The following is a 25,563-nucleotide window of genomic DNA, read 5'->3' as shown; positions in this document are numbered from 1 at the left end:
TACAACAGGACTTTGTTGAGCAGTTAAAAGGCATTCATTCCAAAGGAGGAAAATGAAGTTCTGGGGTATTAGACACAGTCATAGTTTGTCCTTCAGCACAGGTTAGAGTCTAATTTACCACGGGTCATGTAAAATATCTCAGAGTAAAATCCAACCTAGAGCTATAAAATAAAAAGTGACCTTTAAAATCCAATATTAGAGACAAACAACTTTTGCCTCTGGAAGTTGTTGAAGGACAAAATAGGGAAAGTTCATTCCTATTTCCTGGTATACATGTCACTTTCTCTAACTAAAGTAGCAGCCAGTGAAAAGCATTGTAGTGCACTGTGTGTGCTTTGGAAGATTTGAAAACCATCCAATTGTATCTGCCTTCTTAAGTAATAAACAAACAAGCAAACAAAAGGCAATAGCATTTGATCCTGATTTCTCAATGAAAAATGTAAACATGTTATCCTTTTCTCTAGTCCTTTGTTCCATTTTTCTGTGGTCTCGCCACTTTTAAGCAAATCAAAGCAAACAAATATTGGGTGTGAAAAATAAAAGTGTTAGAGCTAGATGATATTCAAACTATTTAAAGCACCTCAGTTAGAGTATACTGCCCCACTTGAGTCCTGTTTCAGTTACTAGAACTGAAAGGCATGAAAGGCATTTTCCACTTAACCATATAACTGAAGACTGTTTAACAGAAGAACTGATGCATACTTGTTTAAATTGTATCAACATGCTCTGAAACTATTCCAAGATCATGTTGTTAAGACTTTTTCCTAATAGTGAACATTTGATAAATTTCATGAACATGTTTTTCAGATATGGACTTTTGATTTGCAAAATTCTGAAAGCATCCTAGAAATACACATTCTCAAGAACATTTGTAGGTCACAGAGAAGCACCCATCAGAATGGCTAACATCAAAAACTTCAATGACAACACAATCTGGAGAAGATGTTTAGGAAGGGGAACCCCCTCCTTTTCTGGTGGGAATGTAAATGTGTACACCTACTTTGGAAATCAATCTGGAGCTATCTCAGACAATTAGGAATAGCGCTTCCTCAAGATTCAGCTATAGCACTCCTAGGCATATATCCAAAATATGTTCAAATATACAATTTGGGATATATTTTTACTTGCCTTTTGACTGTTCTCAGATCACTCTTTACATGATAATACAAGTTTTCATATTACATAAAACTAAAAGTATTCTCCCAAATTATATACACTTATTTTAGAGTTATTAACACTTGAAAAGTGGAATATTATAAAATATATTAAATAGAATTAATTTAAGTTTATAGAGATGGCTCAGAGGTTAAGAGCACTGATTGCTTTTCAGGAGGACCTCAGTTTGATTCCCAGTGTCTGTATGTCAGATCAAAATTCTTAGTAATTCTATACTCAGGGGATCTGACACCCTCTTCCAGCATCTGTGCTTACTGCACACATGTAGTACAAAGACATACATGAAGGCAAAAACATGCATATATAAAAATTAATATAGTCTCAAAGAATAGATTGGATTCTAACATCCACAATTTTGTTCCTTAAATGTAGATTAGGTCTATATTTTAATTTAAAAGTAACTCAGCTGTTGCACTTTTCCTATTTTAAAATACACTCTCTTTCTAGACATTGCAATCATGTATATCCCTCATTAAAATTTCTTAGATGTATTAGTAGACATAATATTTTAAATATTTTTGCGGTATATTTATATAATTCCCACTTCGCATTATTAAGGATTAGTGCATTTCCATTATACTTTTAATTCAATATTTTGTTGTCATATAAGTTTGTTCTTTATTATCTCGTTGTATCTCATCCTACTCCAGTTAGCTGAACCTTTAGTTTACGAGTTTCACAAATAAATTATGATACCTAGAAATGACTATGATTTCATTATTTCTTACACTTACAGTTTTTACCTTTATTTTGTAGCTTCTTGGTGCATTTACTATGTGTACATTTACTTAAATTTCGCTTTCTAGAATCTGTATTTTCTTGACTTTTTCCGATCAAATGCTACTTTCCCATATTTTAGACATTTGTGCTTAGAATTGCAAACTATAAGAAAACATTTCTAATGAATACTTTTGTAATCTTGGGTCCAGGAATATAATCAGAGAGGCTGGAAAGATTATTTTTATAAACCATACACTGTTATATTAATGAACCAAGATTCAAAATATGTTACCAAAATGTACAAATGTCTAAAGTGCTTTGGAATTATGATCTTGTCACTTTTAGGGAGGTAGGCATAAGTTGTGAGGCAGATTTTTGTTGTTGTTATGTGTCCTATACTGGCCTGAAAAGTATGGTAGTTTTACTTCCTCTAGCCTATGGCTGCTCATCAGAAGGAATCCATAATTAGAGGAAAGGTGTTTAGTATCTGAAAACATGATCAAAGTAATTTTTAATGTTTCTCCTAGAAGTAGTAAACTTTGAAAACTAAAAGTAGTTTAGGAATAATTTAATGAAAACACATTTTTCCCTAGTCTGGGATTTAGTTACTGAAGGATAGTTACCTATCCTTGCTAACTGTGATCAGCTTTAATGTCTGAAAATAACTGAAGAACTATGATGGGTACATTAGAAAACAAAGCCCTAAACAGAAGTTCATAAAATTCCTTATGTGTTAGATTTCAGCAGTTGTAATTTTTTTAAATTCTTTATTAATTACACTTTATTCACTTTGTATCCCCCCTGTGATTCCCTCCCTCCTCCCATCCCACCCTTTGCATGCATGCCCCTCCCCAAGTCCACTGATAGGAGAGGTCTTCTTTTCCTTCCTTCTGATCCTAGTCAAATAGGTCTCATCAGGAGTGACTGCATTGTCTTTTTTTTTTTTTTTAATTTAAATTTCCATATCAGCAACAGCCAATCTACTATTGGGAAAGATCAGCCCACAGATCTAGCAGTTGTAATTTTTTTTCTTAAAATAAATTTTTTTCTTTAACTTTTATTAATTACACTTTATTCATTTTGTATCCCCCCATAAGCACCGCCCTCCTCCCCTCTCCTTTCTGCATGCATGCCCCTCCCCATGTCCACTGATAGGGGAGGTCCTCCTCTCCTTCTTTCTGATCTTAGTCTATCAGTTTTCATCAGAAGTGGCTGCATTGTCAGGGTTCTAGGTTATCTCCATGAATAGTCTTGGTTGGAGTATGAGTCTCTGGGAAGTTACCTGTGTTCAAATTTTCTTGTTCTGTTGCTCTCCTTGTGGAGTTCCTGTCCTCTCCAGCTCTTACTATTTCCCACTTCTTACATAAAATTCCATTCACTCTGCCGGACATTTGGCCATCAGGCTCAATTTCTGCTTTCACAGTCTGCATGGCAGAGACTTTCAGAGGCCCTCTGTGGCAGGTTCCGAGGTTGTTTCCTGTTTTCTTTTTCTTCTGATGTCCATCCTCTTTGCCTTTCAGGATGGGGATTGAACATTTTAGTTAGGGTCCTCTCTTTTGCTTAGTATGTTTAGATGTACAGATTTTAGTGGGTTTATTCTATGTTGTATGTTTATATGAGTGAGTATATACCGTGTGTGTCTTTTTGCTTCTGGGTCAACTCACTCAGGATGATCCTTTCCAGGTCCCACCATTTACCTGCAAATTTCATGATTTCCTTATTTTTCATTGCTGAGTAATATTCCATTGTAGAGATGTACCACATTTTCTGCATCCATTCTTCAGTTGAGGGGCATCTGGGCTGTTTCCAGCTTTTGGCTATTACAAATAAAGCTGCTGCAAACATCGTTGAGCAAATGTCCTAATTGTGTACTTGAGCTTCTTTTGGATATATGCCTAGGAGTGGTATGGCTGGATCTTGAGGAAGCGCTATTCCTAGTTGTCTGAGAAAGCACCAGATTGATTTCCAGAGTGGTTGTACAAGTTTACATTTTTTAAGTAGAATTTATGTGCCTTTTTCAATGCTTTCTGAATATCTATCTATCTATCTATCTATCTATCTATCTATCTATCTATCTATCTAGTGTGTGTACATATGGTCACATACATTAAAAATTACTCACTTAGCATTCTCTCTGGCCTTCAATGTGTTTTAACATTGGAATGTTCCAGTAGAACAATATGACATTTAGTATTACTTAAGCAATATTTTGTAGTCATAACATTTAGGAAATACAGCTGTGCATGTGGAATAAAAATAGACCACTCTGTTTGTTTATATGTAAAGGTTAAGGCTTCATAAAATGCAGTTGAAAAAACAGAAATATTGCCAAAGAGAAGAGAATGTGTTCTTTAATTTAGGCCTGTATCTTTATGAATAACTATGATTGATTACAAAGGCATCATAATATTTTGTTAAAAAAAAGGGAGAGAAAAAATGGAAATTGGAATATAAAATTTACTTATTTGATAATTTCAATAAACATTTCAGTTGTGAATAGTTTTCTGGAGTTTGTAACCTGTGAAATTAAGAGTGAATTGAATTTGGAATTTGGGAGCTGATAGAAAAATATAATTCTTTTTGTTTAATTTAAATATATGTTGTTTGAAATTGTACTGAGAGCAGGTCAACTTTGTCCTCATGCCTTAAGTAGTTTAAAATGAAACTTATTTCTTTCAAAATATCTGAGCTGTTTTGGGGTTATTTACTTTAGTAGTATATGGACAGAGCGCTTGCCTAGGTGCTGCCTGGAGAATATATCGAAACTGTGTAACTTTAAAAAATGTATTAATTGTAATAGTTTTATTCAATAACATGCTCTAAAGAAATTCTTTTCACATGTAAATTAAGTAAGTCAATGTATACATTAAATGTGCATTCCATTATGTATTATATAAATGTATGTGTTCTGTTTCATAAGTATATATTTGTGACCTGTTAAGAAAATATAGATTAATGTATGTTTTATATATTTTAGTGTTAGTTACTCTTCTATTGCTATGTATAACACAGAGTTTAGCTGGGTTTATGTTGGTGGAGGTGTAACTACAGGCAACATCTCATCAATCCACCCCAATTTTAAATATCATAAATGATTCTTTCTAAATTATTGGTAGCAGTTACTATTTAGCAGTGGGATTGAGCCATTGAGATGTGGAAGTGAGGTGTCAATCTTTCCCATTTACATTTTATTTACAAACTGAGATACTCACATATACCTTAAGAAAACAGATGCTATAAACATGTGATTATGTATTTAAATCTAAAGTTGCTAACTGTTCACCATCTTAAAATAAATACTTGACATAAACAAATTTAAAGGATGAGGGATTTACTTTGTCTTGTGAATCATGAGGTCTTGTGGTCAGCTGGCTCCACACAAATGGCCACATAGGTGTGGCAGGATAGTGGTAGGAACATGTCGCAGTGGAGGCTCTCTGCCTTGTTGCGGCCAGAAAATCAAAAAACTGAAAACTGAGAATAGGCCAGTGGCAGGGAATATCATTCAAAGTCATTCAACCAATGACTTTACTATGACTCCTGTTTCCTCCAGCTACATCCAGAGTCCTAGTTTCTAACACCTCCCTACCAATAATGCCACCAGTGAATGAATCTACAAATAGCCCCTTGGTTATGTCAGGGCTACTAGGGTGAACTGCTTCCCTGCACACCCATCTCTGAAAATCGCACTGGGGTCATTAGGACTCAAATCATGAGCCCTTTGGGAGGATACTTCAAGTGCAATGTGAGAAACACAGTCAGTTGTTAAAAACTGAACTGAACACTTCTTACTATCTTTATTGTGTTTTCAGAGGGCGTGCTCTATCATGCTCCAAATTAAGCATCTCTCATCCATTTGATTGGTATGCTCTCAGTTAATACAAGCAGAGAAAAACAGTCAGAAATAAGTGCCACACATACTTCCATTCACATTTACATTTTACAAAACTTTCATAATTTTTGGCATTTATCTGACCTCTATGAAGGTGGAACAAAATAGCTTAGGCTATTTTTCAGTTGCCCTTGTAATTGTCAGAGAAATATTTCTAAATAAAAACGTTTAAAAAATACTACAGAAGAGTGGATTTTCTACACAAGATATTCCATTATGGTAAAAGTGCACTAAGAACAATGTTTTTTTTGGAAGCCACCAGTGTCCTAAACATAAATATAATCATTAAGTTATCTGTCTGTAGTATAAAAATGTCTGATTCAAGACCATAATATGTACATTAAGTTATCTGTCTGTAATGTAAAAATGTCTGATTCAAGACTATAATATGTACATTATACTCTATGAGCTGAGATTTTTTTTCATATATTGAGAAATTCTGAGATGTAAGTTTATCGATCAGTGCTTGAGTGGACATATTCTGTCTTAAAACTTGCCTATTTGAAAGGGGCAGATACAGTTATTAGTGATGATTTCTCAACATTTATTTTCATCTGGCAATAGTAACGGTCTTTTCGGGTGATGAGGAAATACTCGTGCTATCTGACTTTTTTCTTGTATTATAGAAACTGACAGATTTTCTGTTTGTCTGATGACAGGAAGAAACTTCTTGAGCAAAAGGAATTGGCAGGCAAGAGACAGGGGAGTGTCAGAAAGATAGATCATCCTGTTTTATTCTGACCTAAAGTTTTTTTTTTCTGAGTTATCAGAAATGAAGAAATTTGCTTCACTTTATTATTTCTTAATTCTGTCTTTCCTCAAAAATACAACCTAATTAGCATGTTTTACCCACCAGTCTACATTTTTTTCCAGCTTGAAAATAACCATAGTCATTGGAAAGGAATTTTTTTCTTTAGTGAGCTTACTGTTTATTAAGTATTGTTGTAAATAAAAGAAACATGGAGATTTGGGCTATATAATATTTATAATTAGCCCAAAGATTATCACCCCAGTATTATTTAATAATCATAAAATACAGACCTCTGTTAGATTTACAATTGCCTTAGTTACCTTGGCCTGGCAGATATTCCTACCTCCATTACCTGAATCACATCACCATCCATCTCCCAGCCCCAGTCCAATGCCAGCATCCTTAGTCCGCCTTTCTTTAATCCATAATCTTATAAATACTTGCTTTTATTCTTCATTTGGACCTTTTAACGCCACTATTGGCCTCACATGGTTTCTTCTCCAAGCTAATCTATCACGGTGTTCTCCTTCTTCTCTTCCTCTTCATCTGTTTCCTGTGATCCTCTCTTGAACCTCTCCAAACCAGGCAACATTAGCAGTGCCTACCCCATTGTGCCCTGCCCAGATATAGGCTGTTTAATGAACCAATCAGATATGTCTTAGGCAGGTTGACAAAATGAAGATTGGTGTAACCAGACCTTAAGGGCCAGTAACACACATGAGACCAACCTCCAACAATTAAGGATCAAAACCAATGGATTATAACTTCCTTTATAATAGAGGAGCTAAACTATTGCTTGGGAACAAAAGCTATCACAGTTATGAAAATATCTCCCAGTTATGCTTCTGCTTATTCATTGGTTGATTTTACTTTTTGCCTTTTTATTAACATGCCTCATAATATTCTGAAATTGTAAAGGTCTTTGTTCTTGAATAAATTTGTACACATGATTCATGTGTGTAGACACGATGCCGACTTCATTACTCTCCATGTTATATTTGAGATAGCTTCTCACTGAACATGGAGCTCACTCTCTGGCTCAACCAGTGGCCAGTGAGCCCTTATCCTCAGCACTGGGGTACAAATTAACACTGTATGACTGATTTTTGACATGTGTGCTGGGAATTTGGCTCAGGTCCTCACACACTTGGGTGTCACTGGGACATGTACTCACCTTTTTTTTTTTAATCTTATGATTTATAGTTTCATGACCATGTCAAGAATTTTAAAATTGTAAATTTTAAATATGAAACAAATTTGACATTAAGTTATTTTAAGATAACAAGTATTTGAAAGACCCTTTGGATCATCTTCTTCAAACACAGGTTCTGTCATAAATTAAAAGCTTTACTAATGTGACATTGGATTAGTAGAACTACTGATAAAATAAAGAAGAATGACCAAGACCAATTGTACTTTAAGATAATTTTAAAATATTGCAACTAAGGAAAATTATTTAAAAATACATTTGTGGAAATGATTTGATGTGTGATTTATTTATCTTTTATCTGTAATAGCCAGTTTAAACAGAAGTGGATAATCATGGCATTCAGGAAATGTTGCCAGTCAAGAGTGGAATTTAATCTTTATTTCCAGGACACTGCAGGATATTAAATTCCACATAGAAATAAGAAATTCAGAGGACAGCGTTGTATAATATGCAAAGTTTACAACTGTTCAAGTATACTTTCTTTGTAAAATGTGCCACAATAACAAAACACATTGAAAAAGATTTCTTAGTAGAGAAACAATAAGGAATACAGCACCTGGGAACAACTTTGTGCCTCTGGACAGTAGAAGTTAAAAGTCCCGGGCACTCCATCCTGACCTTAGAAGGCAAAGCCTTCAGAGATAGTTTCTGGCACGTGTTGACCTTCATCTTTCTCCACTGAGAAGTACTAAGCCTAACGAGTCCTTATACACAGACTCATTTTCATGGCTCAGGAGTGCTGCCAATCTGTCCAAACCTCCATACTCTTCAATCATTATGCTGAGTTTTTCTGTCTCAACTAGTTTCTCAGCAGCCTGGAAGATATTTGAAATGGCAACAAGAATAACCAGAATAATTTTGGTATCTTTTGCACTGAAGAGGTTGATAAAGGGTTCCATTACGCCACAATGAACAAGATACACAGTCTGTTCAACAGCCCCATGACTGGTATAGTTGATTACAGCCCACAAAGCTTCCTTCTGTGCCTTAAAGTCAGCTTTAGAGATGACACCAACAAGAAATGTGATTAGGCCGTGATTCACAACTTGCTGATCTGGTGTGGGCATCTGGCAGTGATGTTTGTCCATGTGGCCACATTCTGAATATTAGTTCTGGGGTTTGTTAGCCTGCTGGCAAAGACTGAAACTGCTTCTGCGCCTATCACAAACTAAGTCTTTTTATCTGTTCCAATGACAATATTCCTTATGGAGCTTAGTGCGGGAGTCACAACTGGCAATTCAGTAGCTCCTAGAAGCTTCACAAGTTGGGCACAACTCTTGTCTTCACAACCATATCAATGCACTGATTTGGACCAACAGTCAGATTGGAAAAAGCCCAGCAGGAATCTGCTCACCCTTCTGGATCATTGTAATGCAGGAGATGAACTAAAGTAAGAAGAATCTCCTCAGCAGCATCTAAGGGGGGTGCAGGATTCTTTTTTAAAATTTATTTATTATTTTCTTTTTATGTATTATAATTTATTCACTTTTTATCCCAACTGTAGCACCTTCCCTCCTCCCCTCCCAATCCACCCTCACTCATCTCCTTGAATATCCCTCCCCAAGTTCACTGAGAGTGGAGGTTCTCCTCCCCTTTCATCTGACTCTAGCCTATCAGGTCTCATCAGGACTGGCTGCATTGTCTTCCTCTGTGGCCTAGTAAAGCTGCTCCCCACTCAGGGGGATGTATCAAAGAGCCAACCACTGAGTTCATATCAGAGACAGTCACTGTTCCCCTTACTAGGGAGCCCACTTGGATACTGAGGTGCCATGGGCTACATCTGTGCAGGATTTCTAGGTTATCTTTGTACATGGTCCTTGGTTGGAGTAGCAGTCTCAGAAAAGACCCCTGTGTCCAGATTTTTGGGTTCTGTTGCTCTCCTTGTGGAGATCATGTCCCCTCCAGATCTTTCATCTTCCCCTTCTTTCATAAGCTTCTCTGCACTCTGCCCAAATTTTGGCTATGAGTCTCAGCATCTGCTTTGATACACTGCGGGGTAGTCTTTCAGAGGTCCTCTGTGGTAGGCTCCTGTCCTGTTCCCAGTCTTCTCCCTCTTCCGAGGTCCATCCCATTTGTCTTTCTGAGTAAGGGTTGATCATCTCACCCAAAGTCTTCCTTCTAGCTTAGATTTTTTAGGTGTATAGATTTTAGTATGTTAATCCTGTATTATATGTCTAATATCCATTTATAAGTGAGTATATACCATGTGTGTCTTTCTGCTTCTGGGATATATCACTCAGGATGATCTTTTCTAATTCCCATCATCTGCCTGCAAATTTCATTATTTTCTTGTGTTTAATAGCTGAGTAGTATTCCATAGTGTACAGGTACCACAATTTCTGCAACCGTTCCTCAGTTGAGGGACATCTGGGTAGTTTCCAGATTTTGGCACTTACAAATAAAGCTGCTAGGAACATGGTTGAGCAAATGTATTTGTATACTGGAGCCTATTTTGGATAGAGGCCTAAGAGTGGCACAGCTGAATCTTGAGGTAGCAGTATTCTTAATTGTCTGAGAAATGGCCAGATTGATCTCCAAAGTGGTTGTACAAGTTTACATTCCCAGGGGTGCAGTATTCTTGTTTTCACAAAGGTTTGAAAGGGTCCAGGTAAGGTTATGTAAGTAAACACTTGCCAAGGATGACAGGGCAGGAATTGTAAAAGAAAGTGCCAACAGTGAGTCAACTGCATTGTAACTGAACCATCACCTACAATGTTTCCAAGAGCCCATACAGCTTGCTGGCTGATGTAAGCATGGGGAGATGCCAAGAGAGAAATAAATGCTGGGATAGCACGTCCGTCCACCACCGCCGTGTCTGTTCAGATATTCCAGAAGTAATGTTTGTGAGAGCCCAGCAGATTCAAACTGAATTGGATAACAATTAATTTTACTCAAGAAGTACACAAATTTGACTATCAAACCAGTTAGGAAAATGTTTTCTATAGGAGGCTTTTTTTTTTTTCTCCCTAGAAAGCAGTTTCTAAGTAGCTCGACTAGCTGGGAGCTGGTTTTCCAAATTGTTGCTGTTTATGCCTTTAGTAATGTCCCAACAGGCCAATTTACAGTGCCCTTTGATTGTTGCTGTTTTCCTGTAGTGGAGAAGTAGCGTCATCTGGAAATGAGCTGACGTTTCTCCTTTTCAGCATCTGGTCATCCTTCTTTGCTTCCCTCAGTTCCACATTAACTTCTATTCAGAGTCACCTCATTTCTGTACTGTCCTTTTACTTGTTCTTGAATCTGTTAAGTCGGGCAGCTGGTGAATTAGCATTCACGTTGTGGGCACAGTTGCAGGCACAAGAAAGAAAGCTGTACAGTTGGCTCAGGCTTCCACTGAAGGCAGGGCAGGGCTCTCAGGCTGTTGGTCTGGCCCTCAGAATGTCCACAGTTAATATTTAATAGAATGAATTTTGCTTTTTTATTTTATAAAAAAAAATCTAGAATATTTATTTTCTTTAAAAAGATAGATGCAACTTGAAATTAATGAGATGCTATCTCACCTGCTTGCCGGTGCCTAAGAAGATGTGTAGTCTTGCCCTTAAAAAGGAACTAATTTTAAAAATCTGTATTTAAAACTTGACTATGTCTTGATCAGCTGCGACATATGGAGGCAAAAATATAACAGGTGCAGGTATAAAACTAACATCTAATTTATGGCTTAGAAAGTACTTTTTATTTAATATTTAATTTCACTCTAACTTTATTAAGTAAATGTTATCATGTAAACTAAGAAAAAATTTAAAAAGGGACTCATAAAGTTTAGATGGGTTGTCAAAATAAAGGTAGATTGGTCTCAATTATAGAAACACAATTTTACACATACTGAAAAAAATTTAACACAAACTAGATAAGATAGCTCAGCAAGTGAAGACATTTGTTACCAAGCCTACTATCCAGAGTTTGATACCTGAGTTTGGAGCAGTGGACAGAAGAAACATATTCCTTGCATGAGCATACCACCTTCTTCACTCAAAATCCCTTCTGTTCCAAAACATCAGCTTTATCAGGTATAACAGGTGTTTGAAAAAAAAATGCAGTACACTGAAACCATGTCACTAAAAAATTCTAAGGATTTATTGACAACTTTGAAAATCTGAAAACCACTGTGTTTATTTAAAGACATTAATAAAACAAAGGATACACTAATACTTGAACTTGCAGCTACTTCAACAATAATATAAACAATGCACATTTTACTCCATCCAAGATGTTTTAAGCAGAGGTGCATTTATTATTAAACTCTCATAAAATCATCCTTTCACTTAGCTACTGCCCAGTGAAGTGTAGGGGAAAAAAATCCGGACTTAAAAATAATCCTTCTAAGATAGTAATTAATCAATAGACAAAATATTTAACAACAATTGAAAAAGAAAAACAAATTATTGCATAATTTAAAGTTAAAATATACCAATACTGACATCATTTTCTCCTAAATAATACTTTATAGAGCAAGTCTCTATGTCATTAAAAGTCAAAGACAATGCCAGGTGTCATATAAAGACATCATGCACAAGTAGATGCCAACACACAACTTAGATTCAAAACTCATAGAAAATACTGTTTATAAAAGTTTTCCTTTCCTGGCATGTCCATGTCACAGAACTTCTCCAGTGGCTACACTGATTTTTGATCTATTTTTCTTATAATTGTTTTAACCTAAATCATCTGGCACTGAGAGGGCTAGCTTTGGAATTGAACTTTAAAACAAGAATAGCGGTAATTACCTGTCTACTACTTACAGAAAAGGCAATCAATTTCTCAGTGACTGGTTAAGGCCTTTCCTGGAGACCTAGCCAATGTTGGAGACAAAATATAATCACACTAGAATATTCTTTTTACTAAGAAGAGGTGCCCTCAAATGGCTGTCCTTGAGGAATGCCACAGACAAGAGTCATCCACTGTCACTTAGTTGTCTCCATCACTTCCTAAGGGGTAGGTGGACACAGTGGGCTAAAGTAAGCTAAAAAGTTTCTATCATAAGGAACTGAAACAGAAAATTGTCTTTGATCATATAGCAAAATAACATATACATTTAGTTATATTTTATTTGCCAGCTGGGTTTTAGTGTTTATTAAAAAATTAATACTTCACTGTGCTACAAAATTCAAGTAATTTTAGGATACTGTTTGAACACTTTTTTCCATTACTGTAGTTTGTTTTTAGAGACAAGATCTTACTTTGTAGTCAAGGCTAGTATTGTAGTTATAGCAATATTGTTCTTTCAGTTGCTAGAGAGTTGGAATAATAGGTATGGACCAGTATTATGTCAATATTTATTTTATGTTTGTCATGCTTATAGTTTTGGGGGATAATAACTTAAAATAAGTTAAAAGGGGATATATTCTATCATCATTTCAGAAGTTTCAAGTCAGTTAGACTTGGGTCTGAAGCAAGGTAGAAATAATATTGTGCAAATGGTAGATTGTGGCCCACTCAGTGCATGTTGTCTGGGCCAAGAATCAGAGAGAAATGAAGGGCAAGCCTGCTTAACAGGCTTCTTATTTCTTATATTCCATTTATGCACCCATATTCATGGTTGTTTTTTATTCCTTCAACTGCATAACAACATACCAATTGTCTCTAGAAACACTTCCCAAAGATACCTAAAAGTGTGTTATTTATCTAGGGTTTTTTTTCTCTTCTGTTAATTAATCCAATTAACAGTCTAGAACAGTAATCACAAGCATATTATAATTATTGGTAATAATTATATTTTCCACATGACAAAATAAACAGTATAATAACAGGCAATTTAATAAATAAAAATAATAAACAATAATAATAAGGCAAAATAATTTCAGAGTTAATTTTGAGATTGTGATACTGATTTAGTAGTTTACTCCATAACACAAAAAAATTAATGAACTATGCTCTAATATTTGCAAATTTACCTTTTACTAGTAGGAATGATATCAAGGAAATAAAGATCCTTATGTAATATAGATAAAGAATATATAGTTATAAAAATTACAATAAATTCAACATACAGGACTTTCTTGAATGTAGGTTCAAGAAATGTTAATTTGGAAAGACTAGAAAGAACAATTATGGAAGTGTTTCTGAGCTGGATTGTGAATAGAATGAGAAACACAATTTTTCTTTTAAACGTGACAACTTCAGTTAATGTGCATGCTTGTTAGAAATCGTGTTTGGTAGAAAAGTCTTCAAGCAAATTCGTTGCCTCAGTTCACTATATTCCAAAAGTGTGTTATTCACTAATGTCAACTCATTAGCATTTCTCTTAATTTACAACATATATTCTTTGCATTCAACTTAAGATAATTATTTTATAAAATGTTTGATATGAAATTAGTAATGAGTTAAAATGTTATGCATTAATAAGAAATATTCGGTGATATACTTAATAAGCTCCTTTTATTATGTTCTTTGTGGTTTGTCTTCTAAATAAAGCCAAAATTCATTCACAGGTTTTAATGGATTTTAAGCAATAAGAAAATACTGTACTGCATTTGGTTATTGTACTTGAGATTAAGTCTGTCACTTAGTTTGGAAACAGACACATTTCAAATTGTTTTAGTTTCAGTAATTTTGTGTTATTTTAAAGTCACAAAATTATATAATCTATAGTCAAAGTTTAAGCATCTTTAATGTCAATGTTTTCCTAATTAAGACTTAAATTCACTTACTACTAATATTTTGATGATCAGATATGTAAAATCCTAAAATTAGAAAATACCAAACCACCCATAAAAATATTGACCCATAATTTACCCTGCCTACAAGAATGCAGGGATTAAGATAAAGCACAGTTTAAGGGAATGTCCACCCAAAGCCTTGCCCAACCTGAGACTCACCCCATGGGAGAGAGCCAACCTCTGACACTATCAGCAATACTCTGTTATGTTTGCAGATGGGAGTCTACCATAACTGTCCTCTGAGAGGCTCCATCCAGCAGCAGATCAAAACAGATGCTGAGACTCACAGACAAACATTGGACTAAGCATAGGAAGTCTTTTGAAAAAGTTCTGGAAAGGGAAGAAGGACATGTAGGTGACAGGAACTCTACAGAAGACCAACAGAACCACCTAACTTGAGCCCAGAGTGGCTTGTGGAGACTGAAGCATCAACCAAGGACCAATCAATCAGTGCTTGGACTGGACCTAGCCCCCTTACACAGCTGTAGTCAATGGGCAACTTGGGCTGCCTATGGGTTCCCTAGTAAGGGAGCAGGGTCTGTCTCCATCATGACTCTATTGCCTGCTTTTTCATCATTTCCTCCTGGCTAGGTTGCCTAGCCAGACCACAGGGGAAGAGGACAAGCTTAGTTCTAATGGGACTTCATAAGCTGGTAGGGGTTGGGGAGCCTCCTTTTCTTCTGAAGAATAAGGAAGGGGGATGGGGGAAAAGGGAAAGGGGAGTGGAACAGAGAGGTAAAGAGGGAGGTGTTACAATCAGGCTTTAAAATGCACAAATAATTAATTAAGAAGAGTAATTTCCATTTTTTATGTAATTTTTATTATTTTATATTAATTACAGGTTATTTACCTTATATCCTAGCTATAGTCCCCTCCTTCATTCCTTCTCAATCCCACCCTCCCTCCCTCATCTCCTCCCTGTTCCTCTGTAAGTCCACTGATAGGGGAGGTCCTCCTCCCCTTAATTTCCTTTAATTTTAAACGTTGAGAAAACGACTGTTTCAATATGAACTACATTAGTTTGAAAAACTGAATGAGGAATTGATTATATGTTCCAATATGTAAAAATATGACTGGAATTGGAATTATAATATAATGCTGAAATCCCATATATTTACACAAAATTAAGTTTAACATAAAGCACATAAAAATTGTAAAACTACTGTTTCGGACCTCAAAGATAAACAAAGCCACCACAGGTCTAAGCTGGAAGAGCTTTTCTTCTTGGCCTTGACATCTTAGAACATTTTATGTCCTTCTGTCTCAGGCAGGAAGTGCTCACATATTACCACCATGAAGAAATCTCTACTCAAGGAGTTTTGGGAGGTAACAATCAGTGTGCAACATAAAAAAATATACAACTTAAAGATATTTTCAACTAATTCTGAACTAAAGTAGATGAATTTATTACTTTATTATGAAAGTGGTTCAAACAAAACCTCTCTGAAGAGATGATATGAGAACTGAACTCTGTAGATACAACAATTTTCAAATGAGAAAAAGTCAGTGATTTCAAAGACCTAGAGAAATAACAGAAAGTGCGAAAACGTTGGTGCTGGAATCGTTTCTTAGGTTTGAGGAATTTGGGGAAATTTCAAGTTATCAGTCATTGAAAATTGAGAAACTTTAATCACTGCTCTAAGAAAGTTTAAAAATAGTGCTTTATTCAAAGAAGAATAGAAAGAAAACTTTTCTAAGTATAGTTTTTTGCATGCCAATTCTCAATTTTTAAAAATAGGAAATAAAAGTTGAACAGCAGTTAGCATATTGACATCAAATGTTGATGTCTTTTATGAACTAAAGATTTGAATAAGAAGAAATTGTATTATTAACAAATGCTGATAAATTTGTTCTTTTAAAATGTAGGCAATAAATGATGAGAAAGTCTCAGTTTGTTATCTAAATATTGTTTTGAATTGATGCAATATAGAGATTTGTAGAGACATGAATAAAAAATAATGTTATGAAATAATCTAGGGCATGCTACACAAAGAAGATCGAATTTTAGAGTAAGATACAGGATAACTGAAAAGAGCTATTAGGAATCATACAATTAATTATCTATCTAAAATTCAATCTATAATATACACAGTACGTATATAATATACACAGTATATATATACATATGTATATGTATTTAAGTGTATATATATATATTTAAATTATATTTATATATATATATATATATATATACATAATTTAAATAAAAATTTCTCGACTGGGCTCACAATGCTCTTTCCAAGAGCCATAGATGTTCTAACAGAGGCCCTAACACCAGGCATGGGAACACCTCTTTGGAGTTGTTCAAGCTTGTTCAAGAGAAACTCTTCCTGAAGGAGTAGCTTTCATACTACCAGAAAAGGCCATGAAAACTTCCAAAGGTGAGAAGCAGCTAATAGTCTACCCAGCTATGACACCTATGATTCATAGCAACAACAAGCATAAAATGATAACACTAGAGAGGCAGTAGTGGCTCACATACATTGACAGTAATCAACACCTCTAATTCATCTGACGGTCTGATAAAAACAAGGAAACCATGCCTGGCAATGGAAAACTAGCAAAATGCCAGCACTGGAAAAAGAAAACAAGGCTCTTGTAGGAAAGCCCACGACTGCCACTATTCTAAACCAGCACAATCGCTCATGTAACCCAGCATAAACCATAACTACATTCAAAATAATTGTTCTTATACCAACAGATAAGTGTAGTATTCATCCCTCATAAAGAGTAATTCTTTTTGAAACAGAGAAAACAAACAAACAAACAAACAAAATACAGAGTTATGGAGTCTAGGCCCAAGGGATACATCTACTTGCTTGCTTGCTCCTCCTGTCTTGCTCAGTTAGCATTCTTTTTTTTTTTTTAATTTAAGTTTATTTGTTATACTTTATTCACTTTACATCCCAATTATAGCTCCCTCCTTCATCTCTTCCCAGTCCCACACTCCATCCCTCTTTGCCCCTCTTTCTCACCCCTATTTCTTAGAAAGGGATCCCTCCTCCTCTACCAACTGAACCCTGTCTATCAAGTCTCCTTAGGACTCCTTGCATCCTCTTCCTTTGAGGCCTGGCTATGGCCCCCTACCAGAGGGAAGTGATCAAAGAGCTGGCAACATGTAGGGACAGCTCCTTCCTAAGGAACCTACATGAAGACTGACCTGATCCATCTGAGCATGGGGTCTATGTCCTCTTCATCATGGTCCTTGGTTGGTGCATCCCTTTCTGCAGGCACCCATGGCTCTGTTGGTCTTCATATGGAGCTTTTGTCCACTTTGGTTCCTTCTATTTCCCCACTCTTTTCTAGGATTCTCTATGCTCTGTCCAAAGTTTGTTTGTGAGTCTTAGCATCTGTTTCCATCACCTCTTGGGTGGGGTCTTTCAGAGGACATTTATGGTAGGCTCCCATCCTGTTCCATCTCTTCAACTACTTCTGATGTTTATTCTATTTGCCCCTCTGAATGAGAATTAAACATCCTCCTCAGGGTCCTCCTTGTTATTTAACTTCTTTAGATCTGTGGTTGCAGTATGGTTATCAGACATTATATGGCTAATATCCAGTCTCATGGAACACACTCATTTATAAGCAGATATCAGCTTGTGTTCTTACACAGCAGTTTGCACTGCCCAAAATGCGCTGACACCTCCTACATCAAGACATTAATCAAGACAATACCCAACAGTACAGAAACCTAGCAGCACCATTTTCTCAATTAAGAGTCCTTTTCCAAATATATCTAGGTTTGTGTCAAGTTGACAAAACTAACCAGCACCAGAGAGATGTTTTAAGTTTGAGATGATTCTCTCAAATGATGATAAATAAAGTATAACTAAGTAATTAAGGATCTTTAAAGTGTACTTAGCACATCTTAAGGAATATTATTTTTGTCTTTATAAAACAAATCTTAAATATCTGTAGGATTTTAATAGAAAATGCCATGGATTGTAGGCAGGGTTAAGTTCAAACTTAAATTCATCCTTAATGAATTTTGATTTAATAAACAATATTTATACTTAGATTAAAAAAGCTATGTTAACTGATATTTAATAAAACCTTAAATATCCCTTTTCTTCCATATGATTCCATGCCCTCTAGAGATAAAAAGTCCTGGAGGGGGGATAGGAGCTCCACAAAGAGACCAACAGAACCAAAAATTCTGGGATCAGGAGGTCATGCAGAGACTAATGTATCAACCTAGGACCATACATGGACCTAGACCTCCTGCTTAGATGTAGCCCAAGGGCAGCTCAGTTTCCATGTGAATTACCTAGTAAGAGAAGCAGGAGCTTTCCCTGACATGGACTCACTCTGATCACCTATCCCTAAATAGGTGGGCTAACTAGGCCACAGAGAAAGCAGATCCATAAAGTTCTGATGAGACCTGGTAGGTTATGGTCTGATAGTAGGGGATGAGGACCTCCCCAATCAGTGGACTAGGGGAGGGGCATAGGGGTAGAAGAGGGAGGAAGAGTAGGACTGGGAGAAGATAAGAGAGGGGGCTACACCCAGGATACAAAGTGAATAAACTGTAATTAATAATAATAAAGAAAAATTTAAATATGCTTATTTATTTTATTGATAATATTGTTTCTTTTTTTAATTTTTATTTTTCTTTTTAGTTACAATTTGTTAACTCTGTGTCCCAGCTGTATCCCGCTCCCTCATTCCCTCCCCAATCCCACATTCCCTCCCTTGTCTCCTCCCTGCCCCTTTCCAAGTCCACTGATAGGGGAGGACCTCCTCCCCTTTCATTTGACCCTGTTTTATCAGGTATCTTCAAGGCTGGCTGCAAAGTCCTCCTCTGTGGCCTAACAGGACTGCTCCTCCCCTGGGGGGGAGGTCAAAGAGCCTGCCCTTGAGATCCTGCTAGAAATAGTCCTTGTTCCCCTTACTTTGGAAAACGACTTGGTTACTGAGCTACCACGGGCCACATCCGAGCAGAAGTTCTATGTTATATCCATAGATGGTCCTTGGTTGAGTGTCAGTCTCAGAAAAGACCCTGTGCCCGGATATATTTGGTCCTTGTACAGCTCCTATCCTTTCCATATCATACTAACTCCCCTTCTTTCATATTATTCCCTGCACTCTGCCAAGGTTTGGTTATGAGTCTTATGGATATGAGTGTCTGCTTTGAAACACTGCTAGGTAGAGTCTTTCAGATGCCTTTTGTGGTAGACTCCTGTCATACATTCAATGCACATACCATTTTTCTTTCTAAATGAGGATTGATCATCTTCACCGATGTCTACTTTCTTGATTATCTTCTTTAGGTGTGTAGATTTCATTATGTTTATCATATCTTGTAGGTCTATATAAGCGAGTATATACCAAGTGTGTCTTTCTCCTTCTCTTTTTTTTTTTTTTTTTTTTGGTGAACCTTTTTTTTTTTTTCTTATCAGTTACATTTTATTAACTCTGTACCCCAGCCATGTCCCCATCCCTCATTCCCTCCCAGTCCCTCCCTCCCTCCCTCCTCTCCACCGTGCCCCTTGCCAAGTCCACTGATAGGGGGGACCTCCTCCCCATTCATCTGATCCTGTTTTATCAGGTATCTTCAGGACTGGCTGCAAAGCTCTCCTCTGTGGCCTAACAGGACTGCTCCTCCCTTGGGGGGTGGGGAGGCCAAAGAGCCAGTCATTGAGTTCCTGTTAGAAATAGTCCTTGTTCCCCTCACTATGGGAAACCAATTGGTTACTGAGCTACCACAGGCTACATCTGAGCAGAGGTTCTAGGTTACATTCATACATGGTCCTTGGTTGCATGTCAGTCTCAGAAAAGACCCTGTGCCCCGATATCTTTGGTCCTTGTGGAGCTCCTATCCTTTCCTCATCAGACTAACTCCCCTTCTTTCTTATGATTCCCTGTACTCTGCCAAAGGTTTGGTCATGAGTCTTTGCTTTGAAAACACTGCTAGTTAGAGTCTTTCCAATGCGCTCAGTAGACTCCTGTCATACGTTCAATGCACATCCCATCTGTCATTCTAAATGAGGATTGATCATCTTACCCCATGTCTACTCTCTTGATTATCTTTTTTAGGTGTACAGATTTCATTATGTTTATTATATCTTATAGCTCTATATAAGTGAGTATATACCGTGTTTGTCTTTCTCCTTCTGGGATACTTCACTCAGAATGATCTTTTCTAGATCCCACCATTTGGCTGCAAATTTCATGATTTCCTCTTTTTGGATTGCTGAGTAGTATTTCATTGTGTAAAATACTACAATTTCTGTCCCTATTCCTCCATTGATGGACATCTGGGTTGTTTCCAGGTTCTGGCTATTACAAATAAAGCTGCTAAAAACATGGTTAAGCAAATGTCCTTATTGCGTACTTGAGCAAATTTTGGGTATATGCCTAGCTGTGGTATAGCTGAGTCTTGAGGAAGCACTATTCCTAATTGTCTGAGAAAGCACCAGATTGACTTCAAAGTGGTTGTACCAGTTTACATTCCCACCAGCAGTGGAGGAGGGTTCCCCTTTCTCTACAACCTCTCCAGCATGTGTTGTCACTTGAGTTTTTCATCTTGGCCATTCTGATGGGTGTAAGGTGAAATCTCAGGGTTGTTTTGATTTGCATTTCCCTAATGGCTAATGAGGTTGAGCACTTCTTTAAGTGTTTCTCTGCCATTTGATGTTCCTCTTTCTAGAATTCTGTTTAGCTCCATTCCCCATTTTTTAATAGGATTACTTGGTTTGTTGCTTTTCTGCTTCTTTAGTTCTTTATATATACTGGATATTAGCCCTCTGTCAGACAAAGGGTTGGTGAAGATTCTTTCCCAATCTGTAGGCAGTCGTTTTGTTTTGATGACTGTGTCTTTTGCTTTACAGAAGCTTTTCAGTTTCATGAGGTACCATTTATTGATTGTTGCTCTTAGAGCCTGTGCTGTTGGTGTTCTGTTCAGGAACAGAACAGAACATTCTCCTATACCAATGACTTCTAGGCTCTTCCCCACTTTTTTTTCCAACTGATTTAGAATATCTGGTTTTATGTTGAGGTCCTTGATCCACTTTGACTTTAGTTTTGTGCGGGGTGATAAATATGGATCTATTTTCATTTTTCTGCATGTAGACATTCAGTTGGACCAGCACCATTTGTTGAACATACTGTCTTTTTTCCATTGAATGAATTGGGTTCTTTGTCAAATACTGAGTATTCATGGGTGTGAGGGTTTATTTCTGGGTCTTCTATGCGGTTCCGTTGATCCTCCTTTCTTTTTCTATGCCAATACCATGCAGGTTTTATTACTGTTGCCCTGTAGTACAGCTTGAGATCGGGGATGGAGATACCTCCAGATGATCTGTTGTTGTACAGGATCATTTTGGAGATTCTGGGTTTTTTGTTTCTCCATAAGAAGCTGAGAATCTTTTTTTCAAAGTCTGTAAAGAATTGAGTTGGTATTTTTATGGGAATTGCATTGAATCTGTAGATTCCTTTGGCAGGATGGCCATTTTCACAATGTTAATCCTACCAATCCATGAGCATGGGAGATCGTTCCATCTTCTGAGATCTTCTTCGATTTCTTTCTTCAGAAACTTGAACTTTTTCTCAAACAGGTCTTTCACGTGCTTGGTTAGAGTCACACCAAGGTACTTTATGTTATTAGTGGCTATTGTGAAGGGTGTTGTTTCCCTAATTTCTTTCTCAGCCTTTTTGTCTTTGGTATACAAGAGGGCTTCTGATTTTTTTGAATTGATTTTGTATCCTGCCACTTTGCTGAAGGTGTTTATCAGCTGAAGGAGTTCTCTGGTTGAATTTTTGGGGTCGCTCATGTATACTATCATATCATCTGCAAATAGTGACACTTTGACCGCTTCCTTTCCGATTTGTATCCCTTGATCTCCTTTAGTTGTCTTATTGCTCTGGCTAGGACTTCAAGTACAATGTTAAAGAGATATGGAGAGAGTGGGCAGCCTTGTCTTGTCCCTGTTTTCAGTGGGATTGATTTAAGTTTCTCTCCATTGAGTTTGATGTTGGCTATAGGCTTGCTGTATATTGCCTTTACTATTTTTAGGTATGTGCCTTGTATCCCTGATCTCTCCAAGACTTTAAACATGATTGGGTGTTGGACTTTGTCAAATGCTTTTTCGGCATCTCAGGAGATGATCATGTGGTTTTTCTCCTTCAGTTTGTTTATGTGGTGGATTACATTGATGGATTTCCGTATGTTGAACCACACTTGCATGCCTGGGATGAAGCCTACTTGGTCATGGTGGATGATATCTTTGATGTGTTCTTGGATTCGGTTTGCCAGTATTTTATTGTGTATTTTTGTGTCAATGTTCATAAGAAAGATAGGTCTGAAGTTTTCTTTTTTTGTTGGATCTTTGTGTGGTTTAGGTATCAAGGTGACTGTGGCTTCATAGAATGAGTTTGGTAGTGTTCCTTCTGTTTCTATTTTGAGGAATAGTTTGAGGAGAATTGGTGTTAGCACTTCTTTGAAGGTCTTGTAGAATTCTGCTCTGAAGCCATCTGGTCCATGGCTTTTTTTGGAAGGGAGACTGTTAAAGACTGCTTCAATTTCCTTGGGAGATATAGGGCTATTCATTCTTTCTACCTGATCTTGGCTTAATTTTGGTAGATGGAATCTGTCAAGAAAATTATCCATTTCATTTAGATTTTCAAATTTTGTGCCATATAGGTTTTTGTAGTATGACCTAATAATTGTTTGGATTTCCATAGTGTCTGTAGTTATGTCCCCATTTTCATTTCTGATTTTGCTGATTTGGATAGTTTCTCTCTGCTTTAGTTAGTTTGGCTAAGGGTTTGTCTATCTTATTGATTTTCTCAAAGAACCAGCTTTTTGTTTCATTTATTTTTTGGATAGTTTTATTTGTTTCTAATTGATTGATTTCAGCCCTGAGTTTGATTATTTCCAGCCATCTGCCCCTCTTGGGTGTATCTGCTTATTTTTTTTCTAGGGTTTTCAGTTGGGCCATTAAGTTGTTTGTATGTGATGTTATGAATTTCTTCTTGCAGGCGCTCAGTGCTATAAAATTTCCCCTGAGCACTGCTTTCAATGTGTCCCATAAATTTGGGTATGTTGTGCCTTCATTTTCATTGAATTCTAGGAAGTCTTTAATTTCTTTCTTTATTTCTTCCTTGACCCAGCTGTCATTGAGTAGTAAGTTGTTCAGTTTCCATGTGCGTATCGGCTTTTTGTTGATTCTGTTGTTGTTGATGTCCAGCTTTAGTCCATGGTGGTCAGATAGTATACAAGGGATTATTTCAATCCTTTTGTATCTGTTGAGGCTTGCTTTGTGACCCACTATATGGTCTATTTTGGAGAAGGTTCCATGCGGTGCTGAAAAGAAGGTGTACTCTTTTGGGTTTGGGTGAAAAGATCTGTAGACATCTATTAGGTCCATTTGATTTAGGGATTCTGTGAGTGCTTTTATTTCCTTATTTGGTGTCTGTCTAGTTGATCTGTCCCTTGATGAGAGTGGGGTGCTGAAGTCTCCCACTATTAAGGTATTAGGATCAATGTATGATTTAAGCTTTAATAATGTTTCATTTATGAATGTAGGTGCTCTTGTATTTGGGGCATAGATATTCAAGATTGTGATGTCCTCTTGTTGAATTTTTCCTTTGATGAGAATATAGTGGCCCTCCTTATCTTTTTTGATTAACTTTCGATGAAAGTCTATTTTATTAGATATTAGTATGGCTACTCCAGCTTGTTTTCTGGAACCATTTGCTTGAAAAACATTTTTCTAGCCCTTTACTCTGAGGTGGTGTTTATCTTTGTTGCATAGGTGTGTTTCTTGGATGCAACAGAATGTTGGATCCTGTTTCCGCAACCATTCTGTTAGCCTGTGTCTTTTATTGGGGAGTTGAGTCCATTGATATTGATAGATAGTAGTGACCAATGCATGTTATTTCCTTTTGTAATGGAGTTGGTGATCTTACCCTGTTTCATTGCTTGTTTTCTTTTCATTTTTGTTGGGATATTATCTGTATGCCCTGTTTTCTTGGATGAAGTTCTTTTCGTTGGATTAGAGTTTTCCTTCTAGTATCTTCTCTAGGGTTGGTTTGTTGTGTAGATATTGTGTAAATTTAGTTTTGTCATAGAATATTTTGTTTTCTCCATCTATGTTGATTGAAAGCTTTGCAGGGTATAGTAGTCTGGGTTGACATTTGTGATCTCTTAGAGTCTCCATGATGCTTGCCCAGGCCCTTCTGGCTTTCATAGTTTCTGATGAGAAGTCCGGTGTGATTCTCATAGGTCTACCGTCATATGTTACTTGGCCTTTTTCCCTTGCTGCTTTTAATATCTTTTCTTTGTTCTGTAGATTTAGTGTTTTGACTATGATGTGACGCGATGTGTTTCTTTTCTGGTCTAGTCTATTTGGAGTTCTGTAGCCCTCTTGTATATTTATGGATATCTCTTTCTTTAAGTTGGGAAAATTTTCTTCTATGATTTTCTTGAAAATATTTTCTGGACCTTGGAGCCTGGAGTCTTCTTTTTCATCAATTCCTATTATTCTTAGATTTTGTCTTTTCATAGCGTCCTTGATTTCTTGGATATTTTGTGATTGGAACTTTTCTGATTTTACTTTTTCTTTGAGAGAAGTATCAATTTCTGCAAGTGTGTCTTCAGCTCCAGAGATTCTCTCTTCCATATCTTGTATACTGTTGGTGATGCTTACTTTTGTGGTTCCTGATCTTTTCTCCATGTTCTCAAGCTCAAGGGTTTTCTCATTTTGTGTTTTCTTTATTGATTCTAATTCTGTTTTCATGCCTTGTACCATTTCTTTCATTTGTTTGAATTTAGATTCCTGTCTCTCTACGATGGTCTCTATTTCCTTGTTCATTTCCTTTTAATATGCCACTAATTTTATGTCTACTTGTGCCTCTATTTGTTTGGCTATGTTTGCCTGTGTTTCTTTAAGGTTTTTGTCTATTTCTTCTTTCTTTACCTCCAATTGACTGGCCAACTCTTTGAAAGATTTGAGGCTCCTTATGAGCCTCAAATAATTGGGTAAGCATGGCTTTAAGGTCATTTTCCTGTGCTTCTGATGAATTGGAGTATCCATCAATTTTGGGGTTTCCTGGTGAAGTCATGATGTCCTGATTTATGTTGGAAGTGTTCTTTCACCTACCCCTGGCCACTGGCTTATCTGAAACCTTTCCTGTTTGTTTTTGGATTCTGCAGATCAGA

General features: G+C 36.6%; 1 pseudogene; it reads right to left on the bottom strand.

Moving 5' to 3' along the window:
* Nucleotides 1–8,275: 8,275 nt before the first annotated feature.
* Nucleotides 8,276–25,563, bottom strand: part of LOC129675252 (importin subunit alpha-1-like) — a 68,006-nt pseudogene continuing 50,718 nt past the window's right edge.

Source organism: Psammomys obesus, unplaced genomic scaffold (genome assembly GCF_907164565.1).
Source record: "Psammomys obesus unplaced genomic scaffold, mPsaObe1.curated_primary_1811, whole genome shotgun sequence".
In the NCBI taxonomy this organism is placed as follows: Eukaryota; Metazoa; Chordata; class Mammalia; order Rodentia; family Muridae; genus Psammomys; species Psammomys obesus.
This window is presented reverse-complemented; position numbering and strand designations above follow the sequence as displayed.